The 26720-nt window shown below is 38.1% G+C and overlaps 1 long non-coding RNA gene across 1 annotated transcript; it reads left to right on the top strand.

Moving 5' to 3' along the window:
* Positions 1-18870: 18870 nt before the first annotated feature.
* Positions 18871-19977, top strand: LOC133823535 (uncharacterized). The gene is made up of 3 exons (XR_009888396.1): positions 18871-19182; positions 19266-19363; positions 19800-19977. It is a non-coding gene; the product is annotated as an uncharacterized LOC133823535 (long non-coding RNA).
* The last annotated feature ends 6743 nt before the right edge of the window (positions 19978-26720 follow it).

Here is a 26720-nt window from a genome sequence, read left to right as displayed (position 1 = left end):
TGGGGCTTGGTCATTTGATGCTTTGATAATTTGAAGAGAAGAAGAAGGAGAGGGAAAAAGCTAGGGCATGAAGAAGAAGAAGGGAGCTGAAACTTGAAGACTAAGGGGGTGAACCAAGGAAGCCTAAGGTTGGATTCTTGATTGAGGTAAGAGTTTTAAACATCCTTGGGTTTTCTTTTCTGTTGTGGTTTAAGATTTTGAAGCCATGGTTTAGCTTTGTCAAGCTTGGGTTGTGTTTTTGGCCTTTGGGTTTGAGTTTTCTGAAATTTGGAATCAAATGGGTGATTTTGAGTGTGATTGTGTTATTGAGTTGGGTTATGATGTTTATGGGTTGATGTATGGTCTATTTGGAGTTTTGAGTTGGTTTTGGAGCTTGGGTGTGAGTTTGGGACGATTTGGGAGGTTTTAGCTCGGAGAAAATGCAGGGGAAAAACCCAGAATTCTGGGTCTGCGAAGGCGTGCCGCGACACGGGTTTTTCGTGCCGCGGCGAGGGAGTCCCTGAGTGATGTGTGCCGCGGCACAAGAAAGTTGTGCCGCGGCACAAGGCAAATTTCAGGTTCACATTTTTGGCAATTTTAGGCCTTTGCTCCGGGGGTTCGGGGGACGTCTCCGGGGTGTTGTTTTAAGGTTTTAGAGGTCCCGAGAGTGCGGGATTGGTCCCGGGAAGTGGTTTTGGGTTGATTAGTATTGAGGGATGTTTCTTGTGTGTTGTGACTAGGTTGTTGGTGAGGCTCGTGCTAGAGGACCAGGCTCGCAGCTTTAGTGCATCAGGAGGCTCGGAATACAGGTAAGAAAACTATAACACCCGAGGTTAGGGCATGGCCCCAGATTGTATTATGTGCAAATGTTTAAACCTTAAATGAATCATGATGTGTGTGAATGATTATTTCGAATGTACTATATGTGTGAATATGATGAAATGAGCGGCCGTGGGCCGAGTACGGCGTAAGCCGGGGCGGCCGTGGGCCGAGTACGGCGTAAGCCGGGGCGGCCGTGGGCCGAAAGTAACACCTAGCACATGGGATGCTATAATCAGGGCGGGGCCCGGTGGATTCATGTGTTATGCTATAATCAGGGCGGGGCCCGGTGGATACATGTGTTTGCTTAGTCTAAATGGTTGACTTATCTATTTGTGGATTATCTGTTATGATAAAACTGTATACATTGCATATGTTATGTTCTGCATGAGTTTTCTTGCTGGGCTTCGGCTCACGGGTGCTCTGTGTTGCAGGTAAGGGCAATGACTGAGTCAACCAACCATGAGTACGGAGAGCGTGAAGCGACGTGTACATGTTTGGTCTGCCCGACTGCTTTGGTTGGGGGTTTAATCGAAAATGGCTGTAATAACCTATGATTTTATGATTTCTCAACTGTAACCTTATTTCAAGATGTAATTAGTTTTCAAACCTTATTTTGGGATCCCAAATGTTTAATAATAGAAGTTTTAATGAAATGACGTATTTTCAAAGATTACAGCCTTAACTTTTAATTAGTCACACTTTTGTTTCAAAGCCTCGGTTAGCGAGGCCATTGCACACTGTTTTGTCTTAAAAACTCACTTAGTAACGGCTCTAAGGAAGTAGGGCGTTACAACTTGGTATCAGAGCGAGCCAAGGTTTATTGGTTCTGGAGATCGACCGAACATGTACGCTCGCTGTCAGTGACAAGCTCGACTCTGGGTTGGTTGGTATGAATGATTGACATGTTTGAATATATGTTTGAATGCCCTGTTTGCCTGCTTATTTATATGGAGCATGAGGAATGAGATGACATATGCATGAGATACTGATAGGGCCTGGCCCTTGACTGTTGCATGTTGAGATCAATGTGTGCTGAATAACATTATTATGCATGTGGATGAAAATTGGCATAATGGTTCGCATATTGAGCGTATGTGGTTAATTTTCTGGATTAAATTCATATGTTATATCGGTATATTGGCTTGTATGAAGCATGATGAGCATGGATACACTTAGTGGTGATAGAAATTTGGTAAGCTAAATGTATATCATTGTGGACTTGACCTAGTATATGCTTGTGTGTGCATTATACCTGTGGATATTTGGACCTAGTGGTGGTTTGGTTCAGAGTAGGAACCCCAGAGTTCAGGTGTTGGGTCAGTTTTGACAGGTGAAATTGTGTTGTTGGTTCCTAGAAGGGTTTGGGGACCTGATATTGTGTTTGCAGAGGGGTTTTAGATATAGGTTGGAGTTGAGATCTCCAGTTATCCCTGGAAGCAGCAACAGAGGGTCGCTAGTGTGTGGGTAAGCTGTGGAGTTTGTTAGTCGAGATGGGATAAGTGAACAGCGGATTTCTCTGGGGAAATAGCTGATTCCGACGTTTTAACAGTAAGGTTTCAAGTGTTGGTTTACCGTGAAGTATGGTCAGATAAGGGTACTAAATGAAAGGCTTAAAGGGTGTTATCCTCGGGTTTTGAGGAGAATTCGGACTGACAAGGGATTTATCAATAGACGGGCAGAGTTATTTCCACCCATGGTTAAGAGGATGAGAGATCCTGATTAGAGGGTTATGTTAAATGTTGAGGCAGAGGAATGCCTGGAATTGGTACTCGGGCTGAGGTACTGGCTTAATGGGTTAGAAAGAACCTAGATGATGAATGGTTAGGACAGATCTTAAAGACATGATTAGAACCGTGGAGGCGGGCAAATGTTTAAGTCTGGTTTGGACTGTAAGGGGTAACGACAGCGTAGATCAATGGGTTTGGTGAATTGGATAGTTCATTTCAGAAATTTATACAGATGGATGTATCTGGAATTGGTGGCGACCCATTTAAGGACATGAGATCTGGAATAGTCTAACGCATTTGGGCTGCTTTGAGGAAAGAGTTTTTGTCTGCATGTGGATGGCGGAGAGGGCCATATTGTTTGAGGAACTGATGGTTGATGTATAGAGCATGAGTGCTAGAGCCGCAAGGGCGGTGCTTCCTTTGATGGAATTAGTGAAGATAGATTCGTGATAATCAAGTTGAAAGAACCCCGGATAGTGTTGTGGCTTTTGGATTGCCAAGAAAAAGGGGAAAAGTCTGACTGATAAGACGGTACTTTTGTCGATGGAACGCAGCGAGGTCGGATTCTCAATTTTTAGGTAAAAGGACTCCAGACAGTGCTTGGGCACCTAGATTGAGATTGGAAAGAAGCCTGATCGAAAAGGTAGTTATCGAGATGGCGACAGGAACCAGGAGGTTAATTGGTATGCACATGAGGAAGAGGATGCCACCTGAGAGGAGGTCAGGTGAGGACATGATTTCTACGTAGAATGACTCGAGATGTTGGGATGGATTTCCATGGTGAGGGAACGGAGAACTGGAATGCACCGATACATTCGAGGTTCGAGGCTGAGTCCTCAAGGATGAGTATTTAACTGGCGAGCTTGTGCTTTGGGCATGTAGCGAACTAGAAGGGCTCGGTGTTGAGAATGTTCCGCGAGGGAGATGGACATAGAGAGGTTGCCTCAAAGGTGCCATTTGAGAGGCCGAGGACGGTAATACTTATGGAGAAGGAATTAGAAACTCTGGCAGATGGATTGTTGAGGATATCATCTGGAGTACGTAAAGGAGACAGAGCTGACCAGTGGGAAAGTTATGTGGGTATGCAAAGAAAGATTTAGGGAATACTTCAAGGTCGGACTACAGATAGGATTGGTATAAGGAATGTTGTAAAAGACGGATTGGCCGACAGAAACTCTATTGAAGAAATCGAAGGAATTTGATCTTGGATTAGCCAGAGTGTTATACTGCGTGGATTGCTAGTATCGTCGGGATAGGACGAAAAGTACAATGTTGGATACAAGGTGGGACGATGTCCCCAAGAGTTGATCTACGACCTGGTTATTGCCAGTTGGAAGCCAAGGATAAAGACTTTTCGTGAATTGATTAGGTTGCACCGGGCAGGGTGTGAGGAATTGGTAACAAGGATTCTGGAACGGTTCGAGCTGCAGCAGCACAGGTAAGTTCTTTAGACAGAGAATGCATGAACGGTGTGGGCAAGTTCCCTTCAAGCTCACGAACAGTGCATATGGATTACTCCCAGACAGAAATGGTGAGCAAGTGACTATGCGAAAGACGTTTGTACCCAGAAGGCGAAGTCACAGGTAAGGTTCTACGGAGTGTTAGTTTGGATGTCGTCAGGAGTACTCAGATTAGAGCTACAAGGAGAAAGGACAGGTAAGAGAGGATTTGATCTGAAGCCGCGATAAACTAATGAAGAACATTTGAAGAACAGAAAGCATCTCAGGACTGGTAAGCGCGTCATCTATTGCACAAGCACCTCCGGAGGCAACTACATCAGAGATGAGGAGAACAGTAAAACTCGAGGTTAGACGGACTGAGTGGTGTCACATCAGAAAGAAATTCAGAAGACAGGTAAGAATTTATTGGTATCTGGCGGTGCTGGAATATGCGTATGTTTTGATTAAGTAAAGAGTGATTGCATAAAGGACATGATCTATGGTAGGGTTATGGAAATGTGAGATTGCATCACGATTTGGGCACGCCCAGGAATAAATTGACGCGAGGATGGATTGAACCTAGCGGGAGGTGACTGAATGGACCATGGTTGATACAATTGGGACGTTAAGTCGACTGTTGTGCATGGCATAAGGTACTTAAGTATTGGGTATTAGTAAGAAAGATAGCGTTGAGACACAGAGGTGGTGAAAAGTAGCAGACAAATGATCAGTGTTTGAAATCCTCGATTGAGCAAGGGAAATTTAATGGGAGGCGTGTATCAGTCAAGGAATAACGCTATAGGCTGTAATGGAGGACAAGGCAACGACTGAGATCGGCATGATGTTAGTAGGTAATGGTTAGCTGGTGGGTGTCACTGAGCTATGGAGTTCAAAGTGTTGGTTTGAGTTGAAACAGGGAAGGACCCTGCTAAGGTGGTACAAGTTAGGATACCAGGAATGGATGAAGGATCCAATTAGATTCGGTTTATGAATGAGAATTCTGAATGGACATCATTCCACCTCCTAGGGTACGTCGTACCGGGAGGGTCGAGCGGGTGACAGAACCTAGTGTTTTCCTTTGGACCCTGAGGGGTTAGGTGATGTGGTGGTGCATCGTGGGGATAGACCACAATAGACCTTAAGTAAGGTGTTTGGACATGAAAAGTTTTAATTCGGTTGTTTGAGTTAATGTTGTTGGGGCAAGTGAACTGGTTTCAGGATAGAACGTCGATGACATTGAATTGAGGCCCTATAATATTTTAAATTATTGGAATGGATTTAGAGAACGAAAAGAACAGAGTGGGAACCTGGAATTATCAGTTGATTGCAAGTGGGGTGGCAGTCTGAAAGTTTATCGGATATCTTAAAGAACTGAGCGCCGAGTAGGCGAATACTTGAAGTATTAAGGGAAGTGTAATCCCTGATGAGTTAGTCGTGGTGGCGGTTGCTGGTGTCTTGTTAAAGTAACACGACATATGACATGGTAGGAGGCAAAGGGTAGTGAATACTACGATTTGGCATCGGTTCAGAGAGAAGCCAAGTGGTTGTTGGAACTCTTAAGGCAGGAGCGTCTGCCTATTTGAAAGGATTAACAGCTTGTAAATTGATAAGTGTTGAGGAAATAAAGTTCCGGAAGGAAAGAGTTGCGTCTCTGCATTTTAACAGACGAGGATCTGTAAGGTGTTCAGAGAAAGAAGGGAGAGTTCTGACTCTTAATTCAGCATAAGATTCTGAAGTTTTACCAAGGATTAGGCCAACGGGGCCTACCAATTGATCCCACCTAGTAGAGGTGACGAATTTTGAGTATCTCTGGAATCAGGAATAAGACGATGAATTGGTCATTGTAATCTAGGCAGACCCTGAGGTTTCTGCAGGGTTGCGGTATAAACAAGAAGCTATCGAGAGTATGGCTATTAGACGAAATCTTGAGGGGCAAGATTGTTACTCTTGTGAGAGTGTTGTTGAAAAGTAAAGTAAAGGCGGTGGGCCTTGGAAATTATGGTCAGAGTTGCGGGTTTACTGACTGATGTGTTTGGATAAATTTCGAGGACGAAATTTTTATGAGGAGGGGATAGTTGTAACGACCCAAAATCGCTATTAAGGCTTAAGGGCCTTGATTAGTGTGCCAGGAGGGCATGTTGGGATTTATGTGTGATTTTATGAGTTAAATGCATGGTTATGATTTAAAGCATGTTATTTGACTAATTGTTTATCTGAGATGCATGACTATGTGTATTAGTATGCATGTAGGCCCTGATTGTGTTTGAAGGGCATAATTGTAATTTTAGCCGCTGAGGGCATATATGTGATAATTGTATTCCGTGATTTGTACCACGTGAGTGTGGTGGTATTATTTTGATGCACGTGCCGAGACGGTCCTAGAGAGCAAATTAACTTAAGAGTCACAACGGGATTTCTATACCCGGCTCGGGAGGAGCCTAGGGGTACTTCGGGAATTTTATGGCTAAGATTGAGATTTAGCGGGTAATGGTTATTGGTGATTGAGTAACCTGGGTAACCATTAGTTACTACTTAGAGTAACAAGTTCTAGATAGAAAATGGTAGAAATGAAATAGAAGTAAAAGGACTTAAGTGCCCTTGAGGTTAGTTGGGAAAGGATAGGCAAGGAGGGGTAAAATGGTCATTTGGCTGGGAATTGGATATATGGCAGCTGGGTATTAAGGGGTACACGGTTTGGGGCTTGGTCATTTGATGCTTTGATAATTTGAAGAGAAGAAGAAGGAGAGGGAAAAAGCTAGGGCATGAAGAAGAAGAAGGGAGCTGAAACTTGAAGACTAAGGGGGTGAACCAAGGAAGCCTAAGGTTGGATTCTTGATTGAGGTAAGAGTTTTAAACATCCTTGGGTTTTCTTTTCTGTTGTGGTTTAAGATTTTGAAGCCATGGTTTAGCTTTGTCAAGCTTGGGTTGTGTTTTTGGCCTTTGGGTTTGAGTTTTCTGAAATTTGGAATCAAATGGGTGATTTTGAGTGTGATTGTGTTATTGAGTTGGGTTATGATGTTTATGGGTTGATGTATGGTCTATTTGGAGTTTTGAGTTGGTTTTGGAGCTTGGGTGTGAGTTTGGGACGATTTGGGAGGTTTTAGCTCGGAGAAAATGCAGGGGAAAAACCCAGAATTCTGGGTCTGCGAAGGCGTGCCGCGACACGGGTTTTTCGTGCCGCGGCGAGGGAGTCCCTGAGTGATGTGTGCCGCGGCACAAGAAAGTTGTGCCGCGGCACAAGGCAAATTTCAGGTTCACATTTTTGGCAATTTTAGGCCTTTGCTCCGGGGGTTCGGGGGACGTCTCCGGGGTGTTGTTTTAAGGTTTTAGAGGTCCCGAGAGTGCGGGATTGGTCCCGGGAAGTGGTTTTGGGTTGATTAGTATTGAGGGATGTTTCTTGTGTGTTGTGACTAGGTTGTTGGTGAGGCTCGTGCTAGAGGACCAGGCTCGCAGCTTTAGTGCATCAGGAGGCTCGGAATACAGGTAAGAAAACTATAACACCCGAGGTTAGGGCATGGCCCCAGATTGTATTATGTGCAAATGTTTAAACCTTAAATGAATCATGATGTGTGTGAATGATTATTTCGAATGTACTATATGTGTGAATATGATGAAATGAGCGGCCGTGGGCCGAGTACGGCGTAAGCCGGGGCGGCCGTGGGCCGAGTACGGCGTAAGCCGGGGCGGCCGTGGGCCGAAAGTAACACCTAGCACATGGGATGCTATAATCAGGGCGGGGCCCGGTGGATTCATGTGTTATGCTATAATCAGGGCGGGGCCCGGTGGATACATGTGTTTGCTTAGTCTAAATGGTTGACTTATCTATTTGTGGATTATCTGTTATGATAAAACTGTATACATTGCATATGTTATGTTCTGCATGAGTTTTCTTGCTGGGCTTCGGCTCACGGGTGCTCTGTGTTGCAGGTAAGGGCAATGACTGAGTCAACCAACCATGAGTACGGAGAGCGTGAAGCGACGTGTACATGTTTGGTCTGCCCGACTGCTTTGGTTGGGGGTTTAATCGAAAATGGCTGTAATAACCTATGATTTTATGATTTCTCAACTGTAACCTTATTTCAAGATGTAATTAGTTTTCAAACCTTATTTTGGGATCCCAAATGTTTAATAATAGAAGTTTTAATGAAATGACGTATTTTCAAAGATTACAGCCTTAACTTTTAATTAGTCACACTTTTGTTTCAAAGCCTCGGTTAGCGAGGCCATTGCACACTGTTTTGTCTTAAAAACTCACTTAGTAACGGCTCTAAGGAAGTAGGGCGTTACATAAAGACCCTGTATATATACAATCATCAAGGTAACAAATTTTGATACCACAAGTTTGTGGTCCACTTGTTCCTGAACACCTCTATATTTTCATCACAGATAGTTTCCAATGGAAGGTCGACCATTAAATGCTCAATATGCTTGACAACATACACACCACAATCCCCACTGTAAAAAAAAGTAAACATTAAGTGTACATTAATATAATTTTAGTTAGAAACAAATTTAGTATGAAGATGATGTTTGTTACCTTCTCTTTGACTGAGTGAGCTCGTGTTTCTGTTTGCGACGCCATGTGAACTGATGCAGCCTCTTTCCTGCTGTAGGAATCTTCAACATCAAGCTATCAGTGAATAGTTTGCTCTGCATTAACAGAGAAGGTAGCAAAAAGCACCATGGATTCATCCAGCTTTGCGTCACTAATCACTGAGTTGTCTGAATCATAAACAGTGAGGGTCCAACTAGAAATAGAAGCTTCAATGGCAAACCAATGTTGTTGTCCATAGTTCTAGCACCAATATTCATCCTCAACTCCTCCCCAAGATGCCAGAAACTGTTGCTCGATGCCGATCAACATGGACATAACGTAAGAATCCCACGTATACTTTGTTTTGTCGGCAATTTTCTTGTGCTGATCATATCGGGTAGGTATACTTGTGAGAAATACATGTTCATCACAACTGCATTCTGTCGATATATATTGGGAAAATACTTGCGACGCATACGAAGCATGTGTTCTGCAGCATCAATATGCTACAAAGAGAGTACGATATAAAAAGTTAGCAAAGACCATCATAAAAAGCTAAAAATGATGCATAAATGAATAAATTGAGTTCTCATCGAGCACTATCGAGCTTATATCGAGCTAAACATTGAGCTCATCGAGTCCACATCGAGTTCACATTGAGCTAATCTCAAACAATAAACAACAACCCTATTTTAACACCCATATCGATCTATTATCGAGCTCCATCGAGCTCACATCGAGCTAATGTCAAACAGTAAACAACAACCCTATTTTAACACCGTCATCAAACTACTATCGAGCTCCATCGAGCTAATCTCAAACGGTAAAAAACAACCATAGTTTAACACACATATCGATCTATTATCGAGCTCCATCGAGCTCACATCGAGCTTATCTCAAACAATAAACAACAACCCTATTTTAACACCCATATCGAACTACTATCGAGCTCCATCGAGCTAATCTCAAACAGTAAACAAAAACCCTATTTTAACACCCATATCGATCTATATCGAGCTCCATCGAGCTAATCTCAAACAGTAAAGACAGAACTTGTGTAGCATATCGAGCTCTCATCGAGTTCATATCGACCTTGGAAACCCCTCATCAAGCTCCTATCGAGCTTATATTGAGCTCTCATCAAGCTCATATCGAGTCAATAGAAATAGAACTTGTAAAATTGAAAACAAAACATAATTTCTACTACTATCGAGTCATTATGTATAAATGCTTACCCTATCATTGAGCCACGACTGGGGTGTCTTCCACGTCAAAAACCACGCTGAACCATGATTCCCAGTCTTTACATCCCTCGGGGTCTTGTTGGGGATGTCTCCAAGTAGCCACTTGGACATTGTCCTATACTATTTGCCTTCAGGTTTCTTGAGAGGGTCTAGCACCTATGTAGCCTCTTCTTCTGGTGCAGCTGCATCAGTGCGAGGTCTTTTCCTCGTGGGATCAGTGTAGTCCTCAAACCAATCTGGCTTGCGTATTTGGCGTCTAGTCCTCTGAAACCGAACCCCAGCAACATCCTCAGGGTTGACAATAACGACTCCCAGAGTCCCAGCATCAGGTGTCACAATGATGGTAGGAGGCGTGGTTGGATCATCAACGTAGTCCAGAGGAATATCCAATGACTCTGAGTCTGAATCTTCATTGGAGCCCCTCGGTTTCTCCTTAATAAACGTTAGGATCTGACTAACTACGTCCAAGATCACTGATTGGTTCTTCAGGAGGGTCTCCTGTCGACCCTCGACTCTGTCCAACCGCTCAATCAAGTCGGCGAGCTCAGTGGCTGAGGCTGGGGCTGGTGTTGGGGTTGGTGTTGGGGCTGAGGCTGAGGCTGAGGCTGAGGCTGATGTTGGGGCTAAGGCTGGGGCAACAAGAGGGGTGGGACCTGCAACCTCCTTCCTCGGGGCAACATCATCAAATATCTTGGCTGCCTCGACTGCTTGAGAAACTATCTCCGCGATTTTCTCAAAAATCGCATCCTCCCCCTCATCAGCCTCTGAGGGATCTTGGCCAAGCCTAGGATAAAGGGGAAGATCTCCCTCTTTCAACGAAAAATAATAGTATTTTTTTGCTGGTCGAGGCTTCAACATCGGAAGGACGATCAACTGCAAACAACATAAAGTATTTGGTTAACTTAAATAATCATAAAAGATAAGCATATAGATAAAAATAATTGTTTAATGTCAATCAAATATAACTTACATTCTTCTTCGATAACATCGGTGAGATGAAGGACTTGGTGAAATCCTTGTTCCTCCGATGCGACCAACTAAGCATCCTCGGGACCATGTTTCCCGAGCTCACAACAAACTCCGTCGCAAGCTGTTGGATAACCTCATATGCCCAGTACTGTAAGGCCGGGGCATAACCATACATATTGTACTTGGACTCTTGCTGTACCTTGGCATCCTTCTTGTTGTCATAGTTGGCCTTTTGCTTCACCATGTCCTTCTTACAAGACTGCAATAGCCTCCTATAAGAGTACGTCCCCCATGGATAGCTGAAGAAGTACTCTACGTCCTCAACAATTTTCAGAATATCTCACCATATGTTCAACTTGCCCTCTATGGCATTCAGAACCCCCTCAACCAACAAACATAGACCAAGCTTGTACACATCTTCCACAACAATACAAGTCTTGAAAGCATGGTCCACCTATGAGAGCTTTACTTTCTCAGCATCATTGAAATACTCCTTTATCAACCGGCCGCTGAGATTATGCTCTTCCAACTCTTTTGGTGACGAGAAGGTACTGAAATTCAACCCCGTCACCAGGGAAAACTCTCCCATGTCGAATCTACAAGACTTTGACCCCAAGAAGAAATGCATCTCATCTTCGTTGTTGCTGGCGATTTTCCTCAACATTAGTTGATGCACCAAGACTCCAGAGAAATTAAACTCTGAAGCCAAAAAGAATTGCTTGAAAGGGGACTCCTTAGCCCTTTCAAACAGCCCGAGCTTCACAAACCTAGTCTTAATGTGATTTAAAGTGCTATTACCCCGATATGTCACTTGACCAGGAAAGTGATCACTAAATAGAACAAGCAACTTAGGCATCTGCAACAACACATGAAAAAAAATTGGTAAGAAAATAGAATGTTAAACAGAATCAAAAAAATTTCATCAAAACACTGAAATAAGTTGTCATCAAGCTCTATTGAGCTATAATCGAGCTGCAACATACCTTATCGAGCAACTATCGAGCAATATCAACAACCTAAATCTATCGAGACTATCGAGCCAGTGTCGAGCCTATCGAGCTAAGCAAAATCTGTGTACATAAATAACCATCAAGTTACAGTCTAGTCTAATATCGAACTGTTATCGAACCTATCGAGCCCTTGTAATCTAATACCACAGATCCATCGAGCTCTTATCGAGCTCCTATCGATCCACCATCGACCCGTTCAAACTACCCTATCGAGCCTACTATCGAACCATAATCGAGCCTATCGAGCTAGTTTCATATATTGCCATAGATCAATTGAGCTTCTAATACCACAGATCCATAGAGCTCTTATCAATCCGCCATCAAACTGTTCAAACTACCCTATTGAGCCTATCGAGCTAGTTTCATATATTGCCATAGATCAATCAAGCTTCTATCGAATCTTTATTGAACCTATCGAGCCACTGGTTCAAACCCAGAAAAAATTTCCCACAAAATCGATGAATCCATTCCACAAATCACAGATTCAACAACAATATAAAGCAAATATGGACTTGGGTTCAAGATTTCACCTTTGTTTTTAAAACTTTGAAGGAAATATGCACCATGGGTCTCGGGTTCGACAGAGAAATGGGAGTTCGTCATCGGTGTCGGGATCGATGGAGAAATGAGAGAAGGTGGGGGCTCAACGCCTCGACGGAGGTGGGGGTTCGACGGTTTTTTGGGGATTTTTGTAAGAATGAGAGAGAGAATCCAAAAGTATATAGAGAGAGAAGGCAGAGGTTGAATTTTTTGGGTGTGGAAAAATGAGAAGGGTATTTTAGGTATGAGAGAAAAGTTTAGCATTAATTTGAAAAGGTTAATAGTCCTAAGAAATTTTTGTAATTGTAGATATTAATATGTATAAAAAGTAAAATTTCCCTCTCTATATATATAAACACGTACACACAGATAGTAAGTTAATTGATGATATCATACTAAATTATAGTATGTCATTTCAATGAAATTTTGGTTAAATTTTCCTGCACTACGTGCAAACACAAGATATTATTTTTATTTTAATATATGGGTGCACTTTTAATGGTTACTACCCATAGATGGTTACTTTAATATTAATCATTGGATTAAGATCAATGGTTCATATTTATAGTTGTTAATGAATATTTCTAAAAATAAAATTTGATTTTTTCAAATTTTTGGAAGTGTTACTTGATGAAAAATGTGTATTTATTATGAAAATATAATATTGTAAACTTTTTCATTTTTTAAATGTATGTCAATTTCTAAATATAACTAGTGTTTTTCATTGGTTAAATACATAATTAATTATGGCAAAAAACAATAACTAAATTCAAAATTAATATAGAAAAAAAAAATTTACCTGTTAATGACTTGTTATACCAAGTCACTATATTGCCACATCATCATAATTGTTAGTACCTATTTATGGGTAGTAACCATTGAGAAGTCTTCATTTAATATATATATATATATATATATATAAATATAACATAACTTGTCTCTCATGCAAGAAAGTGAAACTGACAGAAGAGATCATATTGTAAAGTCAATGTAAATAGATATAACCCAACTTTTCAATTTCTTGCTCCTCTTTATTTGTATCCACCAGTTGAAAAAGAGGACTGAAAACGAAAGATGAATTAAAGTTATGTTGGTGTGTTTGTGTGACTGAGTGAGTGATGGAGGTTTTATATAATATTTTATTTATATATATGTATAGAAAAATTGATTGGACCAAAAGTAGATATCTAACTACATGTAATGGAAAAGGATGGTCTTCGTTAGGTTAAGTTTCATGTGGGTTTGGGGCTATATAGGTGAACAAAAAGTATACTAGGTTAATTAATAAAATTGTATATAAAAGGATGGAGTTGTCTTACTTTATCAATACTTAATTTTTTTCGAATTAATTAAGAAAAATTTTATTCTATCTTTTCAGCTTGTTGTGTCATTATCTTCTATTTATATATTAGATTAATTTGTGCCCTAAAGGAACTATACCATTCTTTCAAAAAAAAAAAAAAAAGAGGAACAATACCATAAAAGGAATAAAATGCAAATGTGTATTAATCTATTATGTTAGTCCTTACAAATTATTTAGCTTCATCTTTTAATCCCAAATTGTACTAAACCAGTCTTAGTACCAATATAAATTACATTACTACATTCTAATTCTACAGAGCCTAATTGGAGTCTTGTTTACCAAACTAGTTGAGTCCTAATTTCTTCAATCATTATTAATACACATTTGCATTTTATTGCCTTTATGATAAATCGTTTATGCAAAAATATTATGTTAGTCCCACTTTTGATCATGGGAATATAAAAGGGAAAAATTTGAAAATAATAAATTATGTAAGGACCACATTTATGAAGTGTGACTATTGACACTCCTCTTTTTTTTTTTCTTTCACTTCTCACACCTTCTAGTTAATTGATTATTAGTAAATTTATTATTTTGATCAATTGACATAAATATCCTTATTAAATATTAAGAAATAATAAAAATCTATTTTTAGCACACCTCAAATAACATCTAATATAACACTTATATATTAATTATTTTTTTATTTTTAATAAAAAATTGAATACTTTAATTTTTACAAGTATATACATTAAATATTGTGATTTTACTAATATTTTTCTTTGAAAGATTAGTAATTTTGATTCTAATGAGATAAATTTACAATTACTAATTATTATTGGTCATTTATTTGTTTTTCTTATTTGGATAAGAAAATACAATTAAAATTGTGATTAAAATTTTTTATTCTTAAAAAATATTAATTTTCAATTTAGAGTGTCAAAGATGCTTTATTTTTTTTTTTATTAAAAAAAATTCAAATTTATAATTTAAAAATTATAATTTTTAATTGTTAATAAATGAAGTACATAATTTTATTGTTATTATTATTATTTATAAAAAGGTGTGCATTTTAAACTTAATATAGAAAATATATGAGATATAATTATAAATAAATTTATTTATAGAATGAGGTGTATTAATTTTTAAATTTATGGCGTGTAATTATAGATTCTTTTACCTTTTTTTGCACAAACATGAAATCACTTTACAATTTTGCCCTCTTTTTTAGCGCATGCTGAATATTAGGTTAAAGTAATCAAGTTTAATGTCATCCTTACCTTACTCCTTAGGTTATATTTGGTGGAAATACACGAGGAATAACAAATATGATCAACAAACAATATTTTTGGTTATTTGATATGTAAAAAATGGGAAAAAAGTCATTTATTTTAAAATTTGGTGTATAACTTTCTTTAGTAAATTCACTCGCAATTTTTTATAAAACTTTGGGATATGTGCGGTAAAATACCCAATGTTTACAGAATGTAACATTAAAATACCCAAATTTTTTTTTGACGGAAAATTACCTAAAGTTGTTAAAATGTAGCATTTAAATACCTAAATATTTTTTTTGCGGAAAAAATATTCAAAGTTGCTAAAACGTTGTACATTTACTATCGAATAGTTAAAAAAATTAATATAAATGTATTTTAACTTATAAAAATTATTAAAATTATATAAAAATATACAACAATAACCTATATTAATTATAAAATAAAAAAATAGTTTATTTAATGAAAAAATATTTTTAATTGAAAATAGTTAAAAGAAAAAACAATAACTTAAAAAATATTAAAATAGAAAAAAATTATTAAAATATGTTAATATAATAAAAAATATTTATTTATTATTTTCATTAAATAAAACTATTCTTTAATTTTATAATTAATTTAGGCTATTTTTTTTATATTTTAACATAATTTTAATATTATTTTATAACATTAAATACATTTGTATTAATTTATTTTTAACAATTTGGGTAGTAAATGTGCAACATTTTAACAACTTTGGGTAATTTTGTTGCAAAAAAGAAAGTTTAAGTATTTAAATGTTACATTTTAGAAACTTTGGATATTTAAATGTTACGTTTTGTAAACATTGAGTATTTTTGTTGCATATATCTCTAAGGTGTCGTTTGATATGCATGAATCTGGAGACAAGAATGAGAATCTGAACACTTTCTCATGTTCGGTATTGAGTTTTAATTTTTTTAATCCGAGAAACAGTGCTCCTGGGGTTTTGACTTTTCCTGATTCTGGGTTCAAGTGAAACTCATCTGACAGGTGGTTTTCAGATACTTAGGAATGTGAAACACTTCAAAATTATTATATATTTTTTAAAATAAAATATTAAACCAATAATTTTTTAGTTAATGACTTATTTTATTTTTGAAGCTTATAATATAAACACAAATATACATATATCAAACTATAAAATGATAAATAATGTTTGTTTATTTTAAGAAATTTATATGCAAAACCTTTATATCATTACTTGAGTTTAAAATAACAAATAAAATATTATTAAAAATTAAATAAGGGTATTTTGTATTTTTAAAAATTATACTTGATTCTAGTATTTAATAACTGTATTTTTTAATTCGGTTAAAAAATATTTCATGAGTAAAGTGTTCATAAATTATAATCTAAGGAAAAATTTGGCAATTTTTTAAGGAAAATTTACGGCAATAATGCCTATGTAGTTAGGTTTGTTGCACTTAAATGCTTATGTAAAACTTTTGGTGGCAATAATGCCTACCGTTAATGTTTTGGTGCAGTCGTTGATCCGTTAGCCGGTATGGGTATACCAGGGTACATGTGGCACAACCCGATTGGATTAAAGTTATTATATTTTTTTTAAAATGTATTTTTTTAAGTAATTAACCATTAACAAAACCTGAAATCTATTTTAAATATCTTAATAACATTTCTAAAACTAATCTAAAACAAAAAACAATTAATATTATGAGATTAATAACATCTAACCTAAAAAAATGATCTGCAGCCCTCATAGCCACAAAACGATCCCTAGAAAAGACGATCGAACACCCACACCCAGGGAAGGAGACCTCACCCCGACGCTCTCCCCCCGACAATATCCCTCCGACTATCCCAAAAAATAAGTTGCTTTCACGGTATCTCATTTAAACCCATTGGAAGAGAACCTTTAATTCCTTCGAATTGGGGGTTAGGGCATCTTTTGCAGTAGGTTAATGGAGATTGAAAAAAATTGCCATTGTCGACCACCAATGCCAATGGTAGAACGAACGACTTAGGCAAACAAAAATCCTTGGCGAAGATTCAGTTAATGCGACAAGTATCGAGCAAGATTGGTCTCCCTTTGTGTTTTGTATTTTGATTCAATTAATAAAGGATTATGGGTATTGGCCAGAAACTTTGTATGTTTAGGTCAACCCATATTCATGGTGGGTGTAATTTCTTTGAATGGATAGACCCTCCCATGTGCCAACGAGCAAAGGTAGTCATCCCCAGACTACTAAGTAAAATTTGTGACCTTGAAACTGAGATCACATCCCTAAATACGACAACTAACATTGGTAGTCATCGACAATGTAGTGGTTCTTCAAATGGATTTGAGACACAATCTTACAACCTTCAAAATGTTGGAAAAGAAAGTTGTGAAAGTTATTCTGAAAGCAGGGGTAGAGTAAATAATGGAGGTCGAATGCAGTGTTACTCTTTTTTGAATACTTTGTATTTTGTTGTAATTTTGTTGGTTGTAGATATTTGGGCTACAAAATAAAAGTAGAAGTTGTTAGTATTGTTAGTTTTTTTTGGGTAATCTTCATTTGCAGTATTGGAAATGACAAAATTGTTGCAGCCTAGGCATTGATTTGTAATGAATTTCGTTGTAAAATGAAGCCTTGAATCAATGTAATCTATTTTGATGGTCAACTTGATTGCTCAAAATTAAGTATTCAAATTCAGCAAGCTTTTGAAATTCACTATTCTAGTTTACGCATTTTGTGAAATAGATATGATCAATAGCTAGTTACATTCATTACCATAACATGACTTGTACAAAAATATAGGCCTAAAAAGCCAAATGTATCTGATTTGTACATGGCCAATATCATGGCCAACATGACCCTGTCATGACTCAAAAAGCAGATATGATCAACAAGTCTATATGATCTATACAAAAGGTTGTCTATACATGAATCTAAGATGGTCAACATAACACTTTCATGACTCAAAAAATAGCCATCAACCACAACATCCAAATACCAACTTTGCATAACACTTAATAGACACCAAAATACAAGATTAGGCCACTAGTTCAAAATAAATTAAAAAGATGAAACTCCTTCCAGTCAGACAGTATTAGGTTGAGCATTTTATGCGCCAGTAGTTCCTCTTATAGCATGTTGTTTCAGCCTTCTGGCCTTCCTTTTAAGTGTGGCTTCAGTTGGTTTTTGCGGTGGTGGACGACCTCTCTTTTTGGCCACACAATTCTAAAATAGGTTGAACAAACAAATAATCAGCTCCAAATTCAGAAAACAAGGATAAAACAACTAATCCTAAATCATTCTTGAATCAATGATAAAACATATATAGGAAGAAAAGAAAGCATAATGTTTATACCTCAACCACCTTAGCAGATTCGCATGTTTCTCTCATGTGCCCTATTTTCAGACAGATGATGCATGTTTTAACTTGTCCAGTTCTTTGAGCTTTCTTTGAACCAGGTGGAGGGCCATTTGTCTACGTTCTCCTAGCTTTCTTAGGTTTTCCAGGCAGCTTCATCTTAAGTGGTGGATCAATTGGGTTGAGTCCTGTCTGAGGCCACATATCTGGACTAGGCATAGGATGCACACTCTGTTCATATGCTTTATGCAACAATTATTTTTATAGAATCCGTGGACATAATCAAAGATATTACCTCCCATGAACTAGATAGTAGCTAGTGCATGGCCACAAGGAAGCCCAGATAGTTGAAACCTCCTACATGTACAAGTTCTGAATTCCAAATCGACAACCAAGGCGCTACCATTGCTGCATTGAACCTGAAACTCAAACTTGTCAGACCTAGTAATCAGAAAATGCTTTGCAACTTCTTTTTGCTCACTACTACAAAAAAAAAAGCCTTTAGTGTCAGTAAAATGTGTCAATGAAAATAACTGAGGCAATTGACTCGGTCTAGAAAACGTGTCAGTTAGACACTGAGGCAAATAGTAGATATTTGTGTCATTACACACACTGCTAAAATAGGCCCTTGTTTGCGTCAGTGTCTAGCCCATTTATAATATATATATATATATATAAACGGGCCAAATCGGCCCAAACCCTTATTTCTCCCCTAACCCTCACTCAAAACTCTTTTTCCCTCTCTATCACCAGTAGCCGCCTTTCACTCTCTCTCCCTCACCATCTCTCGATTTCCTCGATTTCCATATATCACTCTCTCAACCTCGCTCTCTCTCTCTCTCAGCCTATCCCTCTCATCGTCTTCTTCGTCTCTCACTCGAATCAACGGCGGATCTCAAAAATGGGCAGAGGTTAAATAGGCGGTCAAGAATAGGTAGAGATCGAAGGTGGGCTCACGAATGCGGAAAGGGTGGTGGACAGACAGCGGACGAGTCCAACATTTGGGTGACTTCTTCTTCTTCTTCTTCTTCTTTTGTGGTTGGGTTTTTTCTAAATTTTTTGTTTACGCTTGTGGGTGTCATTTGTAGGTGGGTTTCATGGTGGCCAAGCTCAGGAGGTGGTGGCCGATCTCAGGAGGCTTGATGGTGGTTCGTTAGTTCAGCTCAGGAGCAGAACCTCAAGAAAGGTACAATTTTCTTCTTCTTCCAATTTCATTCATTTATATGTGTTGTGCTTAGTATATTATTCACACTAGATTGTGTTTGCAATTTTAGATAGAATTTATTATTTAGTATATAATTGTTGGATTGTTATTTGATTACAATATAAAAATAAATTCAAAGGTTTATGTTATTTTGGTCTAGTGTTGTAATGCTTTTCTGGATGAGGACGTTTTTGGATATGTGTTTGTTTTGGTTATTGGATTAAACCAACTTGAAGAATATCTATCTTTTTAATTTGAATTTTTTGGTTATCAATCTTGTTTTGGTTTGTTTTGATTAATTTGAATAAAAAATGGTCCAATTCAGTTGAGATTTATTGTACCTCTTTCTCAATATTAATTGCTTGTTAGTTAAAGAAGATTCATGAATGATGGGTTTTAATGCTATATTTCATTGCAGATTTTACAGTTTGAGTACAAGAGAATGTTTTGATGGTGGTATGTCATGGTGATAAGGCCGAGGCTTGTAAGGGTCGGAAGATGACTTTGTTCAGTTTGTAATTTTTGAGTTTTTTTTTAATACGGTTTTGTTGACAGATTTGTTAAAAAAATGTTAATGTATATGATTTTGTTGATAATATTGTGTAAATGATTTATTTGGTTTTTTTTTGTAATGATTTTTGAATTAAAATATGGATTTTCAAATTTTTTTTTATTTTAATTTTTTTTAAATAAATATTTGCGCCATTGCATAACTGACATAAACAATGTATTTGTGGCAGTTATCCATTGATGCAAATGCTTACGTCATGAGATTCTGCATCACTTTTATAACTAATGCAAAGAGTCAATTGTGGCAGTTGAGAACTGACACAAATGACATTTTACATTTTTTGTAGTAGTGGCTTCTCACTTATCTTCGAAATTCTCTTCCCCAAAGGTTGAGTCATCTTCTCCAACTTAGATTTTTAATTATAAAATTGAGACATCAACCAAACTCTAATTTTCTCTAGTAAAGTTATAATTGGCTTGTCACGAGCATCAAGAATGACTGCGTTGAAGTTCTCACACAAATTATTCACCAAAATGTCACATTTCAGGCACTCTGAAATATGTGACTTGCTCCATTCTGTGGGGTTCTTCCCTGCCAGCCAATTGTAAGCACCATTCGAGACATCCTTGATTTCTTTCATTGCTCGAGCAAATTTAGCTTGTGCGGTAGTATTAGCTACTGCCCACAAAAGTTGCTTAAGTAAAAACTTAGGATATTCCTTTTTAAAGTTAGCATGAAGATGTCTAGCACAATACCTCACCTCACACTAACTAAAGATGGCTCCCATGACATTTTCTATTCCCGTTTGACGATCACTCATCATTGTCACCTTTGTATGACTCAAATTCCTAAGATGATCTTTCAATAGCTCCAAGAACCAAGTCCAAACCTTAGTGTTTTCCTTTTCAGCAACACAGTAGGCAATGTGAAACATGGAGTTATTACCGTCGATGCCTATTACAACCAATAAAAAGCCCTTGCAATATCCTTTCAAAAAGCATCCATCAAGACCAATTAGAGGTCTACAACCCCCCAACCAGCCAGTTCTACATGCCTTAAGACAAATATAATACGCTGAAATGTTTTTCTCCCATTTACCAAATCAATTTTCAACTTCACAGTAGAACCAGGATCGGTACTTAGCAACCTCTTATAGTAATCATCAATAATGGCTTATTGTTCCTTGACAGACCCTTCCAACATCTTTCTGTCTTTTGTCTTGGCTCTGTAAAATGTCCATCTAGACACACGTGAGTACTTGGTATTTGCAGTGATCTCCCTAAATGCAGTGTATTCCACACTCGAATTTAGCCTAAATTTCTCAAAAAAGTGCTTTGCAAGCCAAGTTGAGGTCAGCTTTTTATTGTCCAAAACAATGCCACAACTATGCTTGTCAACAAGTGTTTTGACCCTCATTGTCTTGTCATCTGTCTTGTTAACTATAGAATCAAACAACATCCATTCACAGTTTACACCCTTGCACTTAACTCTAAGTTTGTTTGAATCATTGGAAATAAATACATATTCCTCATCACCTTTAATAAAGTACTCCCTTATTGCATTCCTTAAAATTGTAACAGTGGCAAATTCCATGCCAAGAACAAATTGGAAGTTTTGCATTTTGGTTTTCGGCTTGAATTCTTTAGAATTTTTACCAACATCAAACTCATCATTATACTTCAATTCGTGTAACTCCTCCTCAGAACATATACCATCTGAGTCTCCATCATCAACATTTTGAGTACATAAATCTAAAACTGATCGCCACCACCTCCTTGGGTCAGACCGTGTACCCATCCCTCTCTAAGCTTTAGCATCTTGCTCAAATTCTTCCTCCTCCAATATGAAATCTTCATCATTCTCTCTTCTACTACTTTCAGTTTGCTTTCGTTTCCCTTTTCTATCATGCTGAAATTTGTCTTGGCTCTCCACGGCTGTATTTTCCCTCACCTCAGCTTGCTTTTGTTTTCCTTTTCTGTCACCCTGAACCGATTCTTTGTTCTCCTCAATTGTATCTTCCCTCACATTACCAATATCATCCTCTGAATCTGAAAGCACAACCACCTCTGGATTTTGGTTCTCCATATCACTTTCATAATCCATATAGTCAAACTCATCTTCATATTCCTCTTCATCAAGTTCATCAAAGTCAGCACCCTGAAATTCATCTGAATATTGATCAACATCAAACTCTTCCTGTTCCCCATCCATGGTTGCATCAACATGGATACCAACAACATCTGCATGGACATCACAATTATCTGGCAGTTTCTCTATAATACATATTTTCAAAGGAGGTAAAGTGGTAGTAGGGACATGTTTGACAGCTTTTGAATCTTTCTTCCAATCTAAAGGTCGGATTGTTTTGGGAGGAACAAGATATTTGTCAATCTTTGTAGCCCTACTTGTAACGACCCAAATTTGCTAATAAGGCTTAAGGGCCTTGATTAGTGCGCTGGGAGGGCATAATTGGATTATATGTGATTTAATGATTAAAAGCATGTTATATGATTATTTGAATATCTGTGATGCATGACTATGTGTATTAGTATGCATGTAGGCCCTGACTAGGTTAGAAGGGCATATTCATAATTTTGGCCTGTTGAGGGCATAAATGTATATATTTGTAATCTGTGACTCGAGGCGATCTTAGTGAGCGGTTTAGCGAAAATTCGCAGCGGGGATTTATACTCGGCTCGGGGCGAGCCTGGGGGTAATTCTGGGGAGTTAGAGAATATATTGGAGTTTATTTTGATATTGAGGAATATAGTTGGTGACTAGTTAGGTGTCGGGAAGTAAGCGGTAAATATTAGAGACACTCGAGGAATTAGCGGGAACTGGGAATAAATGACCAGAATGCCCTTGGAAGGATTAAGGGCTTAAATTTAATGGGAGGGTATTATGGTCATTTGGCTTATAAGGGATAAGAGTTAAGTTTGTTTTATGCCTTAGTGGAAAGTCTAGAATCTGAAGGAAGCTGAAAGAAAAGAAGAAAAAAAAAGAAAGAAGGAAAACATGAGTCATTTCTTCTCCCCTTCGGTTTGAGTTTCTTCCTCATTTCTTGAGGGAATTTGGAGCTGTAACTCAGGGAGAGTCTGGGCAGGAGCTTGAGGCTAGGGTCCTTGGTTTGGCTTGAGGAGTTAGCAAGAGTAGTCCATCCATTTGAGGTAAGGTTTAAGGTTGCTTTTCAGTTTCTGGTTCTTAAAGTAGATATGGATTTTAAGCTGAGTTTTGGTGGGAATTCTAGGGAATTGAGGCTGACGCTTTGAGGAGGTGAAGGCTAAGCTAGTGTGGAGGATAACCTAGGTTGAGCTCATCCATCAAAGGTAAGAAACTCTAGTTTAAGTTCTGTGATTTCAGTTGATTTATGTTGAGTTTTTGGGCTCTAGGTTCAACTATGGTAAATTCCTTGATTTGGGGTGCATGTGATTGAGTTTTTGTGTGGTTGGGACTTATGGGATGAGTTGAGGATGTTGGGAGGCTTGTTTTGAAGTTTGGTTGAGGTTTGGTTAAGTTTTGGAAAGGTTTGGCTCGGGAAAATTCGAAGGAGAAAAATCTGTGCTGAGCTGTGACTAGCATTGTAGTGCTAGTCACTGGGCGCTACAGTGCTAGGCCCTGAAGTTCCAGAGCCTTTTGGCTCTGCTTGTAGCGCTATAGCGCTCTCCTTAGGGCGCTGTAGCGCTACCCTGTTCCCAGAAAGGGGATTTTGGGTTATTTCTTAGGGTTTTTGCCCGGGGGCTCGGAGTTTGATTCCACCACCCCGTTTGGTGGAATTAGGGCTTCCCGGGGGCTCGGGATTGGTCTCGAGGCTCGGTTTTGGATTTGAGGTTTGGTGATGATTCTGATCTATGGCCGTGACTAGGTGTACGCTAGGGCTCAGACGGGATCGTGCTTGAGGATCGAATTGAACAAAGCTAGCGAACCTAAAGGTAAGAAAACTGCACCCAGTTATGTGTTTGTGATGGGACTAAGAGCTCCCTATATCTGTATGATGTCATAGATGGTATTATGCCATGGGACATGTGATAAATGGCCTAAGGGTGCCGTAAATAATACTTACGCATATGGCGCGACTCGACCACTGGTAGCTGAGGACAACTTAATGTTCACTGAGCTCGGTTTAAGCGGGTCAGAGTCAGTGGGATAAATTGAGGGTGCGGCCTATGGGCGTTAGCCCTGGTTATCATATGTGAATTGATTATTGATATAAAATAATGTAGTTGGTATGCTGAATACTTGAATAACATGAATATTTGGACTGTTTAGTACATGTTTATACTGTATGAGTTATCTGGTTGTTTACTTAATGATTATGCTCTGTTATGGTGTTTTCTTGCTGGGCCTTGACTCCCGGGTGCTACGTGGTGCAGGTAAAGGCAAGGGAAAGTTGGACCAGTTCTGAGATGGAGAGCTTCGAGGCTGAATGTACATAGTCAGTTGATCGGCCGCCACGGCCAAGGAGTGATACAGGTCGAGAAGAGCTTAATTGTCTATTTTGCCTTAGAGTGGCTAATAATTGTATTTTAATCCTAGAATTTTGTAGACTGTCTTTTAACTTTACTACTTTTGGGATCCCATGTAAGGAAAATGTTTATTTATAAGAAATGAAGCTTTTGAGACCAAAATCTTTTAACCCTAGCTCAACTATAGTTTCAGTGACACCTTTCAATTTAATGACTTGATTAGCAAGTCTTGCAATTTAATAAACACACAGAGTAACGGTCTTGGCTATCCAGGGCATTACACTACTCCTCTCAATATCCTCCACAATGCCTTGGATCTCCATATCCCCTACCACCATGAAGCCCATATTAAGCACATTGCCTATTGGTTTGTATAGAAAACCCACATGAAGTTTATGTCCTAAGTCCAAGGCCATTCCATCTAATTCTATCCTAGTGAAGTAATCAGTATGCACCCAATCAACATAATCATCTTTACCTCCTTCATATCTTCTTTTGCCAAATGGAGTAAACTAGCTTACCCCATGGTGTATTGCAATAGTGAAGATGTTAGTATGACCATCTGTTAAATAAAGACAACTTTGGTTTAGAATACTGCCCTAGTCAAGAAAAATAAAAACTGCTACATCAACACTTTACACACACACAAATCGAAACACAATATACTTCACACACTTGAAGAGCAACACAGTCCACCACACGATTGAACCGAGAACATGACCACAACAACAAAGATTTCGTCAATAAACAAAGCATATATTCCAATGGACCCCACTCTATCAACTGTATGAACATGCTTTCCAAACAACAATTTGACCCAAATTTAATAATACCACCTACTGTAAGTCAACAAAACTCTCACCCCAAAAAATTTTGAAAATCGATACCCCTCCCCGCCCAAACTACTATATATAGAGTTCCCTTATCATTCCCCCCCAAAAATTGTAAGAACACTTTGAGAAGAAATAAAACCCAGTCAACAAATTTTGTACAAAGAAAAGAACTCACCGTAGTCGGGTTGTTGTTCCTCCGTTTGTCGAATGGTCGACATTGTGGAGGCAAAGCCGTCGTCGTCTCTTAGGTGCTCCTATCACAAAATGGATGGCTTCTTCGACTATTATCTCTCAAGCTTCTTTTGAACTTTCTGGGTAACAAATTTTCAGGGTTTCCTTCTGATTGGGTTTGGTTTAGTTTTATCATATATTTGTTGGGTTTAGTTTTAGATTGTTTTTTTTAAGTGGTTAATTACTTAAAAATACATTTTTTTAAAAATTTAATAACTTAAACCCAATCGAGATGTGCCACGTGTACCCTGGTAGGGACCAACGACTGCACCAAAACATTAACGGTAGATATTATTGCCGCCAAAATTGTTACATAGGCATTTAAATAAAACAAACTTAACTACATAGGCATTATTGCCTCAAATTTCTCATTTTTTAAAATGTCATTTGCTATTTCTAATTATATTATTTATTATTTTTATGAAATAGATTATTATATTAATTTTATGAAAATATGAAAACTTGACAGATTTTTATGCACATACAAATTCCTAGGAATCATAGATAAGATTGTAATGCACAACCAAACACAGTGATGTAAGTTTCCAGACTATCAGATTACCTTCTTCAACTTTCCGAGTAATATGAAAACTATAAACTCCTTCATACAAATTCTTAGGAATCATAGATAAGATTGTAATGCACAACCAAACACAGTGATGTAAGTTTCCAGACTATCAGATTACCTTCTTCAACTTTCCGAGTAATATGAAAACTATAAACTCCTCGTACTAAACGACCTCTAAAACTTTTTCTCTACTTTATTCCTTCTATTTTGGAGGACTCTTTGGTAGACCCCACAAAACAAAATCCACAGTTTTCTTTTCTCTTCTTCACTATCCTCTCCTATCAAACAACTTTCTTTTTTCTTCCCACTTTTCTCTCATGTATTATTCTCCCTTGCGTTAGTCTTACTAACAAACACACCCTTATAAGTTAGAAACAAGAGAAGGATAAAAATAGGAGAATACACAACAAAACAGTACATACATACCATACGACTCGACTCAACAAGACTTGTCTCGTCTCTATTGTTTGATAACATTCAGAAAGTGATATGCATTATCACTCTATGCCAAAACTAAGCACAAAACGAAAATAACCTCGACATGGGTAGTATAATCTTAGTTACACAAAACAACATGGCAATAACGCAGCTTTTTCTTAGAAGAATCCTCTGGCACACGACAGGAGGCAGCTGCTTGTCAAGCACCTATATTACATGTCTCCAAAACAATAGAGTACAAAAAGCTCCACTATCTCTACTCAGATGAACTTCACTTGCCTTAATAATAATGTAG

The sequence above is a fragment of the Humulus lupulus genome, chromosome 3 (genome assembly GCF_963169125.1).
Source record: "Humulus lupulus chromosome 3, drHumLupu1.1, whole genome shotgun sequence".
NCBI classification, from domain to species: domain Eukaryota; kingdom Viridiplantae; phylum Streptophyta; class Magnoliopsida; order Rosales; family Cannabaceae; genus Humulus; species Humulus lupulus.
The sequence above is the reverse complement of the archived record's forward strand: the minus strand, read 5'-3'. Positions and strand labels throughout refer to the sequence as shown.